The sequence below is a fragment of the Stenella coeruleoalba genome (assembly GCF_951394435.1).
Source record: "Stenella coeruleoalba genome assembly, chromosome: X".
Classification (NCBI taxonomy): Eukaryota; Metazoa; Chordata; class Mammalia; order Artiodactyla; family Delphinidae; genus Stenella; species Stenella coeruleoalba.
In genome coordinates this window covers 120,957,220-120,974,484 of record NC_137152.1, presented here as the reverse complement: position 1 = coordinate 120,974,484, position 17,265 = coordinate 120,957,220, and the positions used below count along the sequence as shown (strand labels likewise).

General features: G+C 43.2%; 1 protein-coding gene across 3 annotated transcripts in view; it reads right to left on the bottom strand.

The window, feature by feature from the left end:
* PASD1 (PAS domain containing repressor 1) overlaps positions 1 to 11,072 on the bottom strand; it is a 121,009-nt gene extending 109,937 nt beyond the window's left edge. For 2 of the 3 annotated variants that reach the window (XM_079911564.1, XM_079911565.1), the window contains exon 1: positions 10,561 to 11,072. The gene's annotated coding sequence lies outside the window, so the exon portion shown is untranslated. Of the gene's footprint in view, positions 1 to 8,364; positions 8,383 to 10,560 lie in introns of those variants that run through there. The other variant, XM_079911566.1, reaches the window with a different exon arrangement.
* Positions 11,073 to 17,265: the final 6,193 nt, after the last annotated feature.

Below are 17,265 nucleotides of genomic sequence, written 5' to 3'. Positions count from 1 at the left end.
ACCTGAAGTTAGAGTATAGCAAGCCAAAAAAAAAAAAAAACTTGCTTTAATCCACACTTTAAAAATTATTACTCAAGTGGCTTAACAAGGTTGCAAAACTAGTGGAAATCAGACAGGAGGAAGATGGTGGAGTAGGAGGATGTGGATTGGAGCTCACCTCCCTTCACAAACACATCAAAGTTACATCTACATGAAAAGCAATCCTCACTGAAAACAAACAGGAGACTGGCAGAAAGACCCTTCTACAACTAAGGCTACAAATATCCACACAAAGTCAGGTAGGAAGGGAAGAGAAGCGAGCAGGTCAGGACCCACTCCCCTACGAGGGGACACAGGAGAAGAGGGGCATATCATGGGCTCAGAGATACCCCCTGGTGAGCGAGCAGTTAGTTCAAAGACCTCTTAGCTAGTATGAAAACCAGTGGCACTTACAAGAGGGCTGTAGGAAACCTAGACTCCACTCATGAAGAGTGTGCACACACGCTTGCTCACTCCTGCACCTGGAGGGTATTATGCTTAGGGACATAAGTTAGACAGAGAAAGACAAATACTGTATGATATCACTTACATGTGGAATCTAAAAAAACACAACAAACTAGTGAAGATAACAATACAGAAACAGACTCAAAGTACAGGGAACAAACTAGTAGCTAGCAGTGGGGAGAGGGAAGGGGGGAGGGGCAAAAAAGGGGTAGGGAATTAAGAGGTACAAACTACTATGTATAAAATAAATAAGCGGCTTCCGTGAAGATGGGGGAAGAGTAAGATGCGGAGATCACCTTCCGCCCCACAGATACACCAGAAATACATCTACACGTGAAACAACTCCTACAGAACACCTACTGAATGCTGGCAGAAGACCTCAGACCTCCCAAAAGGCAAGAAACCCCCCACGTACCTGGGTAGGGCAAAAGAAAAAAGAATAAACAGAGACAAAAGGATAGGGATGGGACCTGCACCACTGGGAAGGAGCCGTGGAGGAGGAAAGGTTCCACACACTAGAAGCCCCTTCGTGGGCGGAGACTGCGGGTGGCGGAGGGGGGAAGCTTCGGTACCGCGGAGGAGAGCGCAGCCACAGGGGTGCGGAGGGCAAAGCGGGGAGAGATTCCCGCAGGGAGGGTCGGTGCCGACCAGCACTCACCAGGCCGAGAGGCTTGTCTGCTCACCCGCCGGGGCGGGCGGGGCTGGGAGCTGAGGCTCGGGCTTCGGTCGGACCGCAGGGAGAGGACCGGGGTTGGCGGCGTGAACACAGCCTGCAGGGTGTTAGCGCGCCATGGCTGGCCGGGAGGGAGTCCAGGGAAAAGTCTGAACCTGCCAAAGAGGCAAGAGACTTTTTCTTCCCTGTTTGTTTCCTGGTGCGCGAGGAGAGGGGATTAAGAGCGCCGCTTAAAGGAGCTCCAGAGACGGGCGCGAGCCGTGGCTAAAAGCGCGGACCCCAGAGACGGGCAGGAAACACTAAGGCTGCTGCTGCCGCCACCAAGAAGCCTGTGTGCGAGCACAGGTCACTCCCCACAACCCCCTTCCGGGGAGCCTGTGCAGCCCGCCACTGCCAGGGTCCCGGGATCCAGGGACAACTCACCCGGGAGAACGCACGGCGCACCTTAGGCTGGTGCAACATCACAGTGTCCTCTGCCGCCGCAGGCCCGCCCCGCACTCCTCGCCCCTCCCTCCCCCTCGGCCTGAGTGAGCCAGAGCCCCCGAATCAGCGGCTCCTTTAAGCCCGTCCTGTTCTGAGCGGAAAAACATACACCCTCCGGCGACCTACACGCAGAGGCGGGGCCAAATTCAAAGCTGAACCCCGGGAGCTATTGGAACAAAGAAGAGAAAGGGAAATCTCTCCCAGCAACCCTCAGGAGCAGCGGATTAAAGCTCCACAATCAACTTGATGCACCCTGAATCTGTGCAATACATGAATAGACAACAAATCATCCCAAATTACGGAGCTGTGTGGATGAAAGGCTCTTGATGCTGCAGCCAGGAGTCAGTGCTGTGCCTCTGAGGTGGGAGAGCCAACTGCAGGACACTGGTCCACAAGAGACCTCCCAGCTCCACATAATATCAAACGGTGAAAATCTCCCAGAGATCTCCATCTCAACACCAGCACCCAGCTTCACTCAACGACCAGCAAGCTACAGTGTTGGACATCCTATGCCAAACAACTAGCCAGTCAGGAACACAACCCCACCCATTAGCAGAGAGGCTGCCTAAAATCATAATAAGTCCACAGACACCCCAAAACACACCACCAGACGTGGACCTGCCCACCAGAAAGACAAGATCCAACCTCATCCACCAGAACACAGGCACTAGTCCCCTCCACCAGGAAGCCTACACAACCCACTGAACCAACCTAAGCCACTGGGGACAGAACCAAAAACAACGGGAACTACAAACCTGCAGCCTGCAAAAAGGAGACGCCAAACACAGTAAGATAAGCAAAGTGAGAAGACAGAGAAACACACAGCAGATGAAGGAGCAAGATAAAAACCCACCAAACCTAACAAATGAAGAGGAAATAGCCAGTCTACCTGAAAAAGAATTCAGAATAATGATAGTAAGGATGATCCGAAATCTTGGAAATAGAATGGACAAAATGCAAGAAACATTTAACAAGGACCTAGAAGAACTAAAGATGAAACAAACAACGATGAACAATAAATGAAATGAAAAATACTCTAGATGGGATCAATAGCACAATAACAGGGGCAGAAGAACGGATAAGTGACCTGGAAGATAAAATAGTGGAAATAACTACTGCAGAGCAGAATAAAGAAAAAAGAATGAAAAGAACTGAGGACAGTCTCAGAGACCTCTGGGACAACATTAAATGCACCAACATTCGAATTATAGGGGTCCCAGAAGAAGAAGAGAAAAAGAAAGGAACTGAGAAAATATTTGAAGAGATTAGAGTTGAAAACTTCCCTAATATGGGAAAGGAAATAGTTAATCAAGTTTAGGAAGCACAGAGAGTCCCATACAGGATAAATCCAAGGAGAAACACGCCAAGACACATATTAATCAAACTGTCAAAAATTAAATACAAAGAAAACATATTAAAAGCAGCAAGGGAAAAACAACAAATAACACACAAGGGAATCCCCATAAGGTTAACAGCTGATCTCTCAGCAGAAACTCTACAAGCCAGAAGGGACCGGCAGGACATATTTAAAGTGATGAAGGAGAAAAACCTGCAACCAAGATTACTCTACCCAGCAAGGATCACATTCAGATTTGATGGAGAAATTAAAACCTTTACAGACAAGCAAAAGCTGAAAGAGTTCAGCACCACCAAACCAGCTCTACAACAACTGCTAAAGGAACTTCTCTAGGCAAGAAACACAAGAGAAGGAAAAGACCTATAATAACGAACCCAAAACAATTAAGAAAATGGGAATAGGAACATACATATTGATAATTACCTTAAATGTGAATGGACTAAATGCTCCCACCAAATGACACAGATTGGCTGAATGGATACAAAAGCAAGACCCTTATATATGCTGTCTACAAGAGACCCACTTCAGACCTAGAGACACATACAGACTGAAAGTAAGGGGATGGAAAAAGATATTTCATGCAAATGGAAACCAAAAGAAAGCTGGAGTAGCAATTCTCATATCAGACAAAATAGACTTTAAAATAAAGACTATTAGAAGAGACAAAGAAGGACACTACATAATGATCAAGGGATCGATCCAAAAAGAAGATATAACAATTGTAAATATTTATGCACCCAACATAGGAGCACCTCAATACATAAGGCAAATACTAACAGCCATAAAAGGGGAAATCGACAGTAACACATTCATAGTAGGGGACTTTAACACCCTACTTTCACCAATGGACAGATCATCCAAAATGAAAATGAATAAGGAAACACAAGCTTTAAATGATACATTAAACAAGATGGACTTAAATGATATTTACAGCACATTCCATCCAAGACAACAGAATACACATTTTTCTCAAGTGCTCATTGAACATCTCCAGGATAGATCATATCTTGGGTCACAAATCAAGCCTTGGTAAATTTAAGAAAATTGAAATTGTATCAAGTATCTTTTCCGACCACAACGCTATGAGACTAGATATCAGTTACAGGAAAAGATCTGTAAAAAATACAAACACATGGAGGCTAAACAATACACTACTTAATAACGAAGTGATCACTGAAGAAATCAAAGAGGAAATCAAAAAATACCTAGAAACAAATGACAATGGAGACACGACGACCCAAAATCTATGGGATGCAGCAAAAACAGTTCTAAGAGGGAAGTTTATAGCAATACAATCCTACCTTAAGAAACAGGAAACATCTCGAATAAACAACTTAACCTTGCATCTAAAGCAATTAGAGAAAGAAGAACAAAAAAACCCCAAAGTTAGCAGAAGAAAAGAAATCATAAAAATCAGATCGGAAATAAAGGAAAAAGAAATGAAGGAAATGATAGCAATGATCAATAAAACTAAAAGCTGGTTCTTTGAGAAGATAAACAAAATTGATAAACCATTAGCCAGACTCATCAAGAAAAAAAGGGAAAAAACTCAAATCAATAGAATTAGAAATGAAAAAGGAGAAGTAACAACTGACACTGCAGAAATACACAGGATCATGAGAGATTACTACAAGCAACTCTATGCCAATAAAATGGACAACCTGGAAGAAATGGACAAATTCTCAGAAATGCACAACCTGCCAAGACTGAACCAGGAAGAAATAGAAAATATGAACAGAGCAATCACAAGCACTGAAATTGAAACTGTGATTAAAAATCTTCCAACAAACAAAAGCCCAGGACCAGATGGCTTCACAGGCGAATTCTATCAAACATTTAGAGAAGAGCAAACACCTATCCTTCTCAAACTCTTCCAAAATACAGCAGAGGGAGGAACACTCCCAAACTCCTTCTACGAGGCCACCATCACCTTGATACCAAAATTCAAAGAGAGTCGTGTATCAAAATGTTCACTGCAGCTTTATTTACAATAGCCCGGAGATGGAAACAACCTAAGTGTCCATCATTGGATGAATGGATAAAGAAGACGTGGCACATATATACAAAAGAATATTACTCAGCCATAAAAAGAAATGAAATTGAGCTATTTGTAATGAGGTGGGTAGACCTAGAGTCTGTCATACAGAGTGAAGTAAGTCATAAAGAGAGAGATAAATACCGTGTGCTAACACATATATATGGAATTTAAGAAAAAAAAATGTCATGAAGAACCTAGGGGTAAGACGGGAATAAAGACACAGACCTACTAGAGAATGGACTTGAGGATATGGGGAGGGGGAAGGGTGAGCTGGGACAAAGCGAGAGAGTGGCATGGACATATATACACTAGCAAACGTAAGGTAGATAGCTAGTGGGAAGCAGCCGCATAGCACAGGGAGATCAGCTGGGTGCTCTGTGACCGCCTGGAGGGGTGGGATAGGGAGGGTGGGAGGGAGGGAGAAGCAAGAGGGAAGAGATATGGGAACATATGTATATATATAACTGATTCATTTTGTTGTAAAGCAGAAACTAACACACCATTGTAAAGCAATTATACTCCAATAAAGATTAAAAAAAAAAGTTTTGCTTTTCACATCTAGCTATTTAAGCCACTTGGTATCTGAAGTTAGTTTGGGGCGTGAGGTGGAGACCTCATTTCTACTTCCCCACTGAGAGAACGCTGTCCCAGAAAATAAGTAAATAAATAAGTAAATAAATAAATAAGCTACAAGGTACAGCACAGGGAATATAGCCAATATTTTATAATAACATTAAATGGAGTATAATCAATAAAAATGTTGAATCACTCTGTTGTCACCCAAAACTTACAGAATATTGTAAATCAACTATGCTTCAATAAAAAGTAGAAAAAAAAGTGGAAATCAACATTCTTGAAGTCAGAATGCTTAGAATCCAGTCCCAGTTCTGCAGTAGCTGTGTGTCCTTAGGCAAGTCACCTGGCCTCTCTGAGCACCTGTAAAATGGTGCTAAGCCCTAATACCACGAACCCATAAGGTCTCTCTCAGTAGCATCAGATACCATAAAGGAGGGGCAGCTCCATGGAAAGTCTAAGGTTTACATTAATAAGGGGACAAGCAACAAGAAGACACACTAGGAGTTCAAAATCGCTTGGTTTTGTCCTGAAAAACAACAGCCTTCACAAATTTAACAAATACTGTAGGAAGTAAAACATACATTGCCAAGACATAAAAACAGAAAGGAAAAATCTTGGAACATTGGTGCATGCATATATTATGGTTAAATATATAATGCAGAGAGAAGAATGCTAATCAAATTCATGAATTTATGCTTTAATTTCCAAAGCTAAATATTATGGCTTGATTGAGTACTATCTAGTATGCCTTGATCTCAGGTATTAGCATATGAAAGGCTGACTGCCCTTGGCTCTCTGCCCTCCCAAAGGAACCACTTGTATATTTAAATATGGGGCACATTTATTAGTGGTCATGCACACTGTATAATTAAAGAACAACCTGTTACTTAAATAGTGCACTTAATAGTTAGAAATAGAATCAGACGAAAAACTCATCAACCTCCAAAGCATCCTTCCCGAGTGGGACATTAGCTAGACTCAAGTCAAGACACATACCCAAAAATATATATCAAACCACAAGAACAATATTCTGTTTCTCATAAACAATATTTGTAAGTCAGTTTAATATTTATGTGGTGTTTAGGAAAAGTCTGCCAGAGATCTTAAGCTCTTGATAAAGGACAAAGGGAAAATGTAAAGTTTCTTTGCAGGGCCTAAACAGGGAGGCCAACTTCAAAGGAGGTTTATGTGCTCTATTACAAAACCTGACAATTATTTGCCTCTTGTCTTTCAAGAGACTGATGTTCCGGGATTATCACCTTGAAAACCCAGTGGGAACCTTTGCCACACGTAGCTTGCAGCTATCAACATTCAGACATAGCATAAGTGACCAGGGCATGACAGACAGAGCAGTTTTTATGGGTAGAGCAGGTAGACATGACTCAGTTTTCCCACACCAGAGCCATCAAGAGATGCCAAGAGTCCACAGAAACCTCGACGACTCTGGGTCTTATTTCCAGCTCAGCCTGCTCTTGGCAGATGGAAGGGTCCAGTTCCCTCCTCTCCCCGCAAGTGCCAGGCCCATGCTCAGAGGCAGGTATCTCCTTGTGTACTGACTGACTGATGACAGGGTTGGTACCCAGGCCTTCTCATCACTAAGCCCAGAGGCCTCTCCCACCTGGCCACACTGGCCCAAGTACTTTCAAAGTCATGGGTCAAATGTTTTCCAACTATTCCCTGAAATTTCATGGAAAGGATCCTTTTTGGATGCCTTGGTGTAGCCACACCTCAATCCTCCCTTTTCTTCTAGAACAGGCAGAGAAATAACCAAAGCAAAACTAGGTACTTCAGACACAACTGGACTGTTTTCTGGAGCAAGCACTTCTGTTGACAGTATTTATTTCTAAATGTGATCACTGTTCATGCCTTCCAGAGTAATTAAAATAAACTGGCTATCTGAGTGCAGAATTGCTTTATTTTATAAAGCAGGAGGAATGTGTGATTACTCAGGAAATGACATTTTCTCCTTTGTACAGCTGCAGCCCTGGGTTAGAAAAGACCTACTAAGAGGTCTTGCCATTGTCTGGGATGGACTTGCAGCCTGAGAATTCCCTCTGCCATGATATTCAGTTAAGCAACTAATTTCAAAATAAGGGAGAATACGTAGGATCAAAGCAGGTGTTTGTTCCATTAAGATCCTATGAAGATATACTGTACATGAAAATCGTTCATAGCACTGTTTAAAAATGCAGTTTCCTGATAGAAATAGCAACATCCACAAGGCAAGGACCCAAAAGAGAATCATTTAGTGGTGAAATAACCAGCCACGATGAGAAAAGCCGACTGTCCCTCCTTGGGTCATCACACCACCCCCACTGGCCTCACCCACCAGCCAAGGTCCTCCGCAGGGAACACCTCAAGCTACTGAGCTATACAAGCAAAGGGCCATCTTCATTTTAATTCAGTTACGCATAAAGTAACCCCGGTTGCCCCATCCAGACCCCTGGATGATTCACTGGCCTGCCTGCCCACACTGCTCCCTCGATATCAAGCAATTACAGCTCTGGGGCTCCCCATCCGCCATTTTAAATTAAAAAAGGAAAAATCATCCTTTTTTGAGGGGTTAGTCATTATGTGAAAAGTTGATCCTCTTATTTCATTTTGTTTAAAGAAATAGGTTGAAAAATCACGATGCAAAATTTCTCTATGATAATTATTCTTGCTTTCAAATTCCTTATTCATGTTTGGGGTCAGAGAAGTTAGCAATCTACTGCTCAGTAAGCCCCAGAAAAACAGCAGGGAAACGATACAGACCTTGCCCTCTACTTTTTCTCTCTTCTTTTCTTTTTCTCTCCCAGCCTTGCCAGATTCCTCAGCTATCTATCTATTCTCTTCTCTTTCGGGTTTTGCTTCCACCTGAGAAAGAGCAGAATTCCTTGAAATCTTAAAAATCCTAGCTTCTCCTACTTGCTTACAACCTCCAAATCACTTGGTACCTTTAAGGAAACACTTCCCTAGTTTGCTAGCCACTAACCTCGCCACTGCCACCTCCACAGCCAACATCAGCACAGGCTGCGCGGGTATCTAGGCATCCCTGTTTTAAAATATTTATGACCTGATCACATTTCATGGAGATTTTTTTGGATATTCCCATTTTCAAACCCCTAGCACACGGCTTCATGGTAGTTTGACTTTCAGAGTTGTAAACGATGTCACTATTTACAAGCAGAATTTGAATTTATAGAACGAAGCCGGTAAGTGTTTGCCAGTAACACAGTGAAATCAGGAAAATAATTAATTAAGTGACTCTACCTATATATCGAGCTCATCTGGTCCCATTATTAAGTAAAAACTCCATTTTTAAAATTCACAGAAGAGTTAAAAGCCACAGTCTCCGCTCTCCCCACACAAGGAGGTCCAGAACATGCCATTCTACAGAAAACGAATTCAAAACCTCAAGAGTTCCTTCCCTCTCTGAACCAATTCGACTACATTCCTCAAAGAAAGAACAGTTTTAGAAACATCAATTTAAACACAATAAAGCCATTTTAACGTAAGTTGTTCTACCAACCATAAAAGCTTTTCCTCAGACTGAGTTGTTCACTTAGTTTTTGTTGACTTTCCTTACTTTGGGGAGTCCTATTTACTTATGGCTCTAGGGGCATTTGTTTATATTTATTTAGGCTTCAGTCACATATACTACAGCTTTTTAAGTACATAGATGTGGCTTCAGCTTGTATGTTTTACTGCATTTTACAAGAAGGGATTTTCTGGTGTAGCCAGGTATTCTGTGCTCTGAGTCCTGATGCACTCACACACATATCCGAATGCCAGTGCATTCGAAAAATGAAAAACAAAAGTATCCACTAATATAAAATGATACTTGCACCCCAATGTTCATAGCAGCATTACTTACAATAGCCAAGACACGGAAGCAGCCTAAGTGTCCATCGACAGAGGAATGGATAAAGAAGATGCAGTACATAAATACAGTAGAATACTACTCAGCCACTGAAAAGAATGAAATAATGTCATTCGCAGCAACATGGATGGACCTCGAGGTTACCATACTCAGCAAAGTAAGTTAGACAAAGACAAGTCTCATATCACCTATGTGTGGAATCTAAAAAATGATACAAATGAACTTATTTAAAAAACAGAAACAGACTCACAGAGCCAGAATAACAAACTAGAGGTTACCAAAGGGGAAAGAGGAGGGTAGAGGGACAAATTAGAGGTATGGGATTAACAGATGAAAACTCCTAGGTATAAAATAGATAAGCAACGAGGATGTACTGTATAGGACAGCAAATTATACCCATTATCTTGCAATAACCTATGAAGGAATATAATCTGCAAAAATAGTGAATTACTACACTGTAAACATGAAACTAATGCAATATTATAAATTAACTGTACTTCAATTTCTAAAAAAACACTGAAATGATGCAATAGTTAAAATTTTAATATTAAAAAACTCACAAGAACAAACAAAACCCTCAAGTGGATCCTTTGAAAAGCTACCCTTGCAAAGCGGCCCTCAGAATCAGAAAGTGTGAAGCCTCCCAGCAGACCAACTGCTTGGTCTAAAGCAGGCTGGTCTCTTGCTTTCCATACCCCCTCCACTGTGCTAATGGAGGCCCACCGGGTCCACTTGCCCAGGAGAGCCTCTGGCTTTGTTCCTTGCTCACTTGCCTCAATCTGTTTCTGAAGTTTAGGTTGATGCTGGGAACTTTCTCGAAGTTTCTGAAGAGGAGTCAAAGAGTGCCTCCTGCCAGGACACCTGTAATGGCTGCCACACGGAGGCCTCAAAATGCCTGGCTTCACACCGAGGCACCCCGTGGGCCTCCCAACCAGCCCTCCCTGCCGGGGTGCTCAGGAAGACGAAGGCCCAGGGGAAACGTCTCTCCAAGAGGTTCACACAGCACGGGGCAAAATGGCTTCCCGCCACTCAAGGCCCATTGCGTCAGAGTGGCCCTCACCTGCAAGGCCCCAGCCCACCGCACTCACCCTGTCCGAAGTCTCCACCGTGAGCAGGGAGCTGAGGGCCAGGGGTTTACGTAAGAGGTGGGCACAGTGAGCCCTCGAAGCTCCTCCGTGGCCTCCGGTCGTCACTGAAGGTGCGGAAGGTCCTGAAATGAGACTCCCAGGATGCAAAGCAGGGGCGTCTCCACTCACACTGTTAGGTGCTGGGGCTCCCGAAGCCTTTTCGCAACCCGAAGTTGGGAAAGCTCCTTCCGCGCCAGGCACTCCGCCCTTCTTCGATCCCCGAATTCCCGTCAAGTAGCGCCGGATGAGGGGTGTGGAGCCGGAAGATGGAGCCCTTTCGGGTCCAATCTGGGCTCCAATGTGGTTAGTTCCACATCTCTCCTAATCAAAAGGGCTGCTGTAGCTGGAGAGGAACCAAAATCTCGGCCATACCGAAGTGTCGAATATTCAGTCCTGTCAGGTGACGCCACTCGCCGTTCACTGCTCGCCTCTCGCTGCTCGCTGCTCTGCAGGGTGGGCTGAGCTGTGCCTGGAACCTCCAGAGATCAAAGGGAGAGCAACTAAAGAATGTTGCACTTCACCTGCCAAAAGCATGGCCATCCAAAGGGCAAGGCAGTTACTTTCACCCTTCCCCATCTGCCCTCGTTTCCTGCCTTTCCCTGGAGAGACACCCACCAGAGCTTTGCACGGTTGCCCTGCATTACATGATCTGATGTCTCAAGTCTGTTTCTGAAGACTCTTTAGGGAAGACAATTCCACAACCTCCCTCAGTCAGTCCCTCCAGAATCAAATAATCCTTCCTGAGGAAAGATTTAACACTACATGTTTTCTCAAGCTGGCCAATTTTGTGACAAGTGAAAAGGACCTTCAATGAGTTGAAAGATGGGTACCCAACTTTAATTCAGATCCAGCATGCAGTGCACGATGAACAAAGGAAGTGTGAATTTAACACCACTAATATTAAACTTAATTCATAATAGTGACAACTCTTGACCCTCAGACAAGGAGGATATGCCACAAAAAGTTCTCCAGAACTTTCTATCTCCAGTGCAATGCTTCTGATTTCAAAACTGAATCACTGAAGGGAATTCCCTGGCAGGCCAGTAGTTAGGACCCTGTGCTTTCACCGCCAAGGCCCGGGTTCGATCCCTGGTTAGGGAACAAAGATCCCACAAGCCAAGCAGGGTGCAGCAAAAAAGCCCACAAACAAACAAACAAACAAAAAACTGGATCACTCAATCATTTCACAATGTATACACATATCAAAACATCACGTGGTACACCTTAAATATGTATTTTTAATTTGTCAATCATATCTCATTAAAACTCGGGGAGGTGGGATGCACCACTCTGTGGAGTAGTCTTTTCTCCATGCTAAAATTAAAGATAAAAATCCTAAACGTTCATGGAGTTTAGAAAGAAGCTCCTGAACTCAGTTCCAGGAGGGACTGATTTTGAAACAACATGAGTCCTCCCGAAGTGTATTTTAAGTAGATCATTCTGATTTGTAGCTGTATTACACCTTTCAAGCACTACAAACTCTAATTATTAAGTTTAAAAGCTTCAGCATGGCATGACATCTGCAACAACCAGGAAACAATAGAGCAAAAAGATGTTTAGTGAGGCAGGCATTTAGGTAACACTTCCCAAATGCCAAAGCACAATGTTGCAAGGGGGGCAGAAAAGTCAGGTCCCATCTTCACCAACTTTCATGTTCTTTTTATCCTTAAATAAATGGATTCTTTCAGTGCCAGACTGCATGCAAGTGGGTAATGATAGCATATAGGTATGTAATGCTTGTCATTTGTAGAGCACATCATTAGCATTAATTAACTTTAATTATGCAATTAGTGCTGAGTTGTCAGAGACAGCATTCAAAACAGAGGGATTATTAAATGCATTAATCCTAATAACCATCAGCCAGGCTTCCTTGGAAACGAGGCATAACTCGCCCCCCAAAACAGAGAGATTAGCAGTAGCAGAGCAGGAAGACCTTGGGCTTGAGTAGAAATCCTGGCCGGTCCTGGAGAAGATAATTAACATCTCTGAAGCCATGGCAGGCCCAATAATAAATAATACCTGCCTCATAGAGTTGGGAGGATTTGATGGGACGATGCATGCAGAGTGCCTGGCACTGGGCCTAGGAGGAAGGAGGCCCTGGTCAGTGGGGCTGTAATTACCATCAGTATTCACAATAGAATACTCACCAAACCAGGGAGGGCTTCCATCCCCCTGGACACAGCAGGCAGGATTTGAGGAGCTTCCACTGGTCTTGCTTAGAGGCACCACCTTATCTCTGGTCTTTCTCACAGGGGACCAGCTGATATCGGACATTAGGTAAGCACTCCTCTGCAAAGAAAGGACAGCCATGAGTAGCCTCTATAGCAAGCCCCCAAATTCCATGGACGTCTCCAAAGAAATTCCCTGGAAGACAAAAAAAAAAAAAGTGATGTAAGGTTTTATCTCTGTGTGACCATCAAACTGCTGGTTCTTTGCTTCGTCCCCAAAGGAGATAAGTATCTCATTTTCACATCACTTAAGGGAAAAGAGAACGCGCTTGCACAAAACCAACATCAAGTCACTCCTGGCTTGTAAGGACACCCACACACTCGTCCATCTCCAGTTCATTCAGAGTTCATTTTGTGGAGCTGTGGTAATATTTCTACTACATCTGAAATACACTGATCAGTGTGTGATTTGAGGTTCCATTAAAAGTCCCCCATTTTTCCTCGTATGATATGAATATATAGTAGTATACCTTAATGAATTATGGTCTATTTTACTTTTCGGAAAATTCAATGATATACACATGAGAGGAACTTAAGAACTGTTATTTTAATTCATTTTGAAGTTTTAAAAATCCATTAATGAATTCTGGAAGGATCTTCTCTTAATGTCCTTATGCTTTTCCATTCTATCCATCAAATAGAAAGTGGACGGCCACTATTTTGTTATGTACTACATTCTCCATTAAGCCAGGAGTATGTGCCTGAGAAAAGATCTGCTTCTAGATGCCAGGCCCCTCCGATAGGGCATGGTTGTTGCTCCAGGCAACAACCGTGCAAAAATTCCAAAAACAGAGTCATACTTTCTGGTGCTAAAAATGCTCTTTAGGCGAAAAAGGTGTGTGAACTGTCCTCCCCCATCACTAGCCCTGTTTAAGTCCACGACGGCATCAGCTCTAACCTGCACTCTTGACTAGAGTCCTCACTACCCACACTCTCGGCCCCTCCAAACTGTTCTCTCCCCAGCAGCCAGAATGGCCTCTAAAAGTGCTCATGTCACATCATTCCCATGGCGGGGATGCTGTTGGCTTCCCTCATTCCTGGCTATTGGGGAAGGCCCAATCCCATTCTCACCTCCTCTAATACCATCCCAATTTTAATGGCTACTTTTCTGTCCTCACTCCACAACAGTTAGAAGATATATATATAATCTTATTATATACATAAATATAGGTGATATTTACACGATATTTACACTATATACACGATATTTATTATATATATTATATATATATATCTTATTTTATATACATATAACTTTGCTATAACTTTTACTAAATATTTTGATGTGACAAACTATGGAAAGACATGTTCTGACATTGGAACCCTGAAAAAAAATAATCTCTCCTTCTGGGAGATCATTAACTAAAAAGAAAAAAAAAAGATGTTAAAATATGTTCTCAGAGAGCTCAAACAAACATGCTTTCTTCTTCCTCTACTCCCAACTTAAAGAATCAGTCTAGAACATTGATATTACCTGTGTTCTCCAACCTACAGAGTGTTCGTGAAGCTCCCCAAAGGCTCCCACAATGATGTGGGTGGGTGTGAGTAGGGAACTTGCTGGGGCTCCTGCCTTGGTGATGCTGGCATATCCAGGCTGGCCTCCTAGGTGGCCCGGCCCCAGCCCATCACTTTCTAACTGAGGACACTGAGGTCCATTGAATCCCGTGAGAAGGATAGTGCAGAATCTGAGGGCTAGAGCTCAGCTGTGCCCAGACGGCAAGCCTGGGCTGCTCCCACTTTATCATGCCCACGTGTATTTTGCCCCTACAAAATGGTTGCTTTGAAACAGAGGATGAACGGGCTTCTAAAGCTCTTCCTAAATCCCCAACAAATAGAAAGATAGACTTAAACAGAAGCATATCAATAATTACATTAAATGAAAATAGTCTAAAAACCTCAATTAAAAGATAAGGATTGTCAGACTGGAGAAATAAATCGAGGCTGACCTCTACTCTTTTCTACAGGAGAGATATTTAGATACAATGATGAAGAGAAGTTTAAAGTTAAAGGATGAAAAACTAGATACCATGCAAATTCTAGTCATAAGAAAAATGGAGTGGCTATATTCATATTAGACAATGTAGACTGCAGAGCAAGTAATACTACCAGAGATAAAGAGTAACATTTCATAATAATAAAAGAGTCAATTTAAGAAGACATAACAGAAAACAATTCCATTTACAACAGCATCAAAAAGAATAAAATACTTAGAAATAAACTTAACCAAGGAGGTCCCCCTTCCCACATACCTGTCCTATGTATCCCTTCCATCTGGCTGTTCCTGAATTATATCCTTTTATAATAAACTGATAACAAGAGAAAGAATAGAAGGGCATGTTTCTGGGACATCTGCAACAGGGAACACTCTGGTTCAAGGTGACCAGCGAGTCCCCGGCTCTGTGCCACTGACACCATCTTTTCCTCTTATCGGAATCTAAGAGGACTCTCATATGGGTACGTGGTGTGTGCATGCCCATGTATGTGGGCATGGGATTTGGGGGAGTTCACAGGTGGCCTGGACTTCACATGGCAGGATGAGTCGCTATCCCAATTTCCTAAGATCAACCTTTCTTTTTAAAAAATAAAGATGCCAAAAATAAAAGCAAACAAGTTTTGTTCATTTGTTTGTTTGTCTTTGTTTGTTTTTTACAAAAAAAAAAAAAGGAAAGAAAAGAAAGGGGTCTCTGGCAAAAGCTGCCTTCCAAACTATACGCAGTTCTTCAGGAAGTTCTTTGGTAAGGAAATAATAGAGTGGGCACAAGACATCTCCCATTCCAGTGCATTCAAGTCAGTTTCAGCTGAGGATCTTGGTCATTGCTCTGGACCCCTAGTGTAGACCTTGGTGCTAGACCATGACAATGGTTCTTTAGCTGTCCTGGTTTTCTCTGGCCTCTCTAGCCACCCAAACCAGTGGCTGGGGCTTGCGGAGAGAGGGGGGCTTCCCTTTGTTTGACAAATACCGGACTTGATAGATGTTAGTTTGTCTTTGCCTCCCCAATCTAGCCCAAGGCCTCCTTTCCAGCTTCCTGGTTCCTGCAGTGGTACTACCTCTGTGCTAGCCATGCCGCATTGTTCACCTGCCCAAAGCTTCTCAACTCTGATGCTCTTCCACTCCACCACAACCGCCTGCAACTCCAGAGACCAGAGATCCCATGGGGGTTGACAGCATCAAGCCCATGTGTGGTAGAGGAACAGGACAGGGCAGGGTGCGGGGGTGAATTTAATTTGTGATTTCATGTTAGGTAGGTCAGATAAATTTCTCCTCTGAGCAGCCTCAGCATCCCACCTTTCATATTTCCAAACAGCCCATGTAGTCTTCCACAGCCCTGAGACTGAATGCCTCCTTAAATTTTGTGCCCTAGGCACCTCCCTTGCTCACCCTAGTTCCAGCCGTTTTGCTCATTTCTCTTTTTATGGGAGACCTCAGGAAGGTTGGGCCATCACTGACCTCTTCCATCTTTTTAAGGTGGCTGGTAAAGACCCTAGAGCTGACTTCCCCACCCCAAGTAAAGAGCCCTGGGACTCTATTCCTCTCTGTTCTGAAGTAGTTACTACTGCCTGAGCCATCCTGGGGCAGCTGAAACCAAAAGCACAGGCTTCTGGCGCAGAACCTAAGACGACTTCATAGGAGAAAACGTCCTCACTTAAAGACTGTGAGCAAGGCAAGCTTTTGCCCTCTGGTCTTTTTTTTTTTTTTCAGCATTCGTGTAATTATTTGTGGCTTCCATTGCTATGGAAAGAAAACACCACTTACCGTGACAACTGTAGCCGCAAGGTGCGCAGCTCATCTCAGGCCATGAAGCTTAAAAAATACTGAAATGTGTAGGGGTTTCATGTCCCTCCTTTTTAAAACATCAACCAAATGTTCTTCTCTCCAGAAAAGCCACCCGAGTATTCACCACTTTCTCTGTGTTACCTGTCATGAAAAACCAGCAGACCTCAACAAGAAATACCCAAGGGCTGAAATCAAAGGAAATTTTAGTAAACATTCAATTTTTAAAAGATTTTAACATTCAATAAAAAAACAAATAAATGGAGATTTACTGTGTACCTATTCTGCACCAGATGTGTGTAGATTCTTTCACATACATTTCATGTAAGTGTGATTTGACCTCTTTTTACAGAAGAGAGAAACAGACCCTGGAAAGTTAAATAACTAGTCCCAAGAGATAGAACTGGCATTCAAACCCAGAGTGGACTCTGGCTCCACCCAGCCTACCACGAGCAGTCCAATCACCTGTCAAAAACTAAGGGTTCAGAATGAGCTTTAAAAAAAATAGAAAACAAACAGTTCTTGTTTAAAAAATTTTTTTGATCCAATTACTGGCCTTCTTGTCAGTATACCTTGGGAACAGCTATAGTCCCCTCTCATCTGGCTCCCTCTGCCCTGGGTTGGATCACAAAGTATGAGGGTGGGTGGTGGGTGAGGAAGTATTGT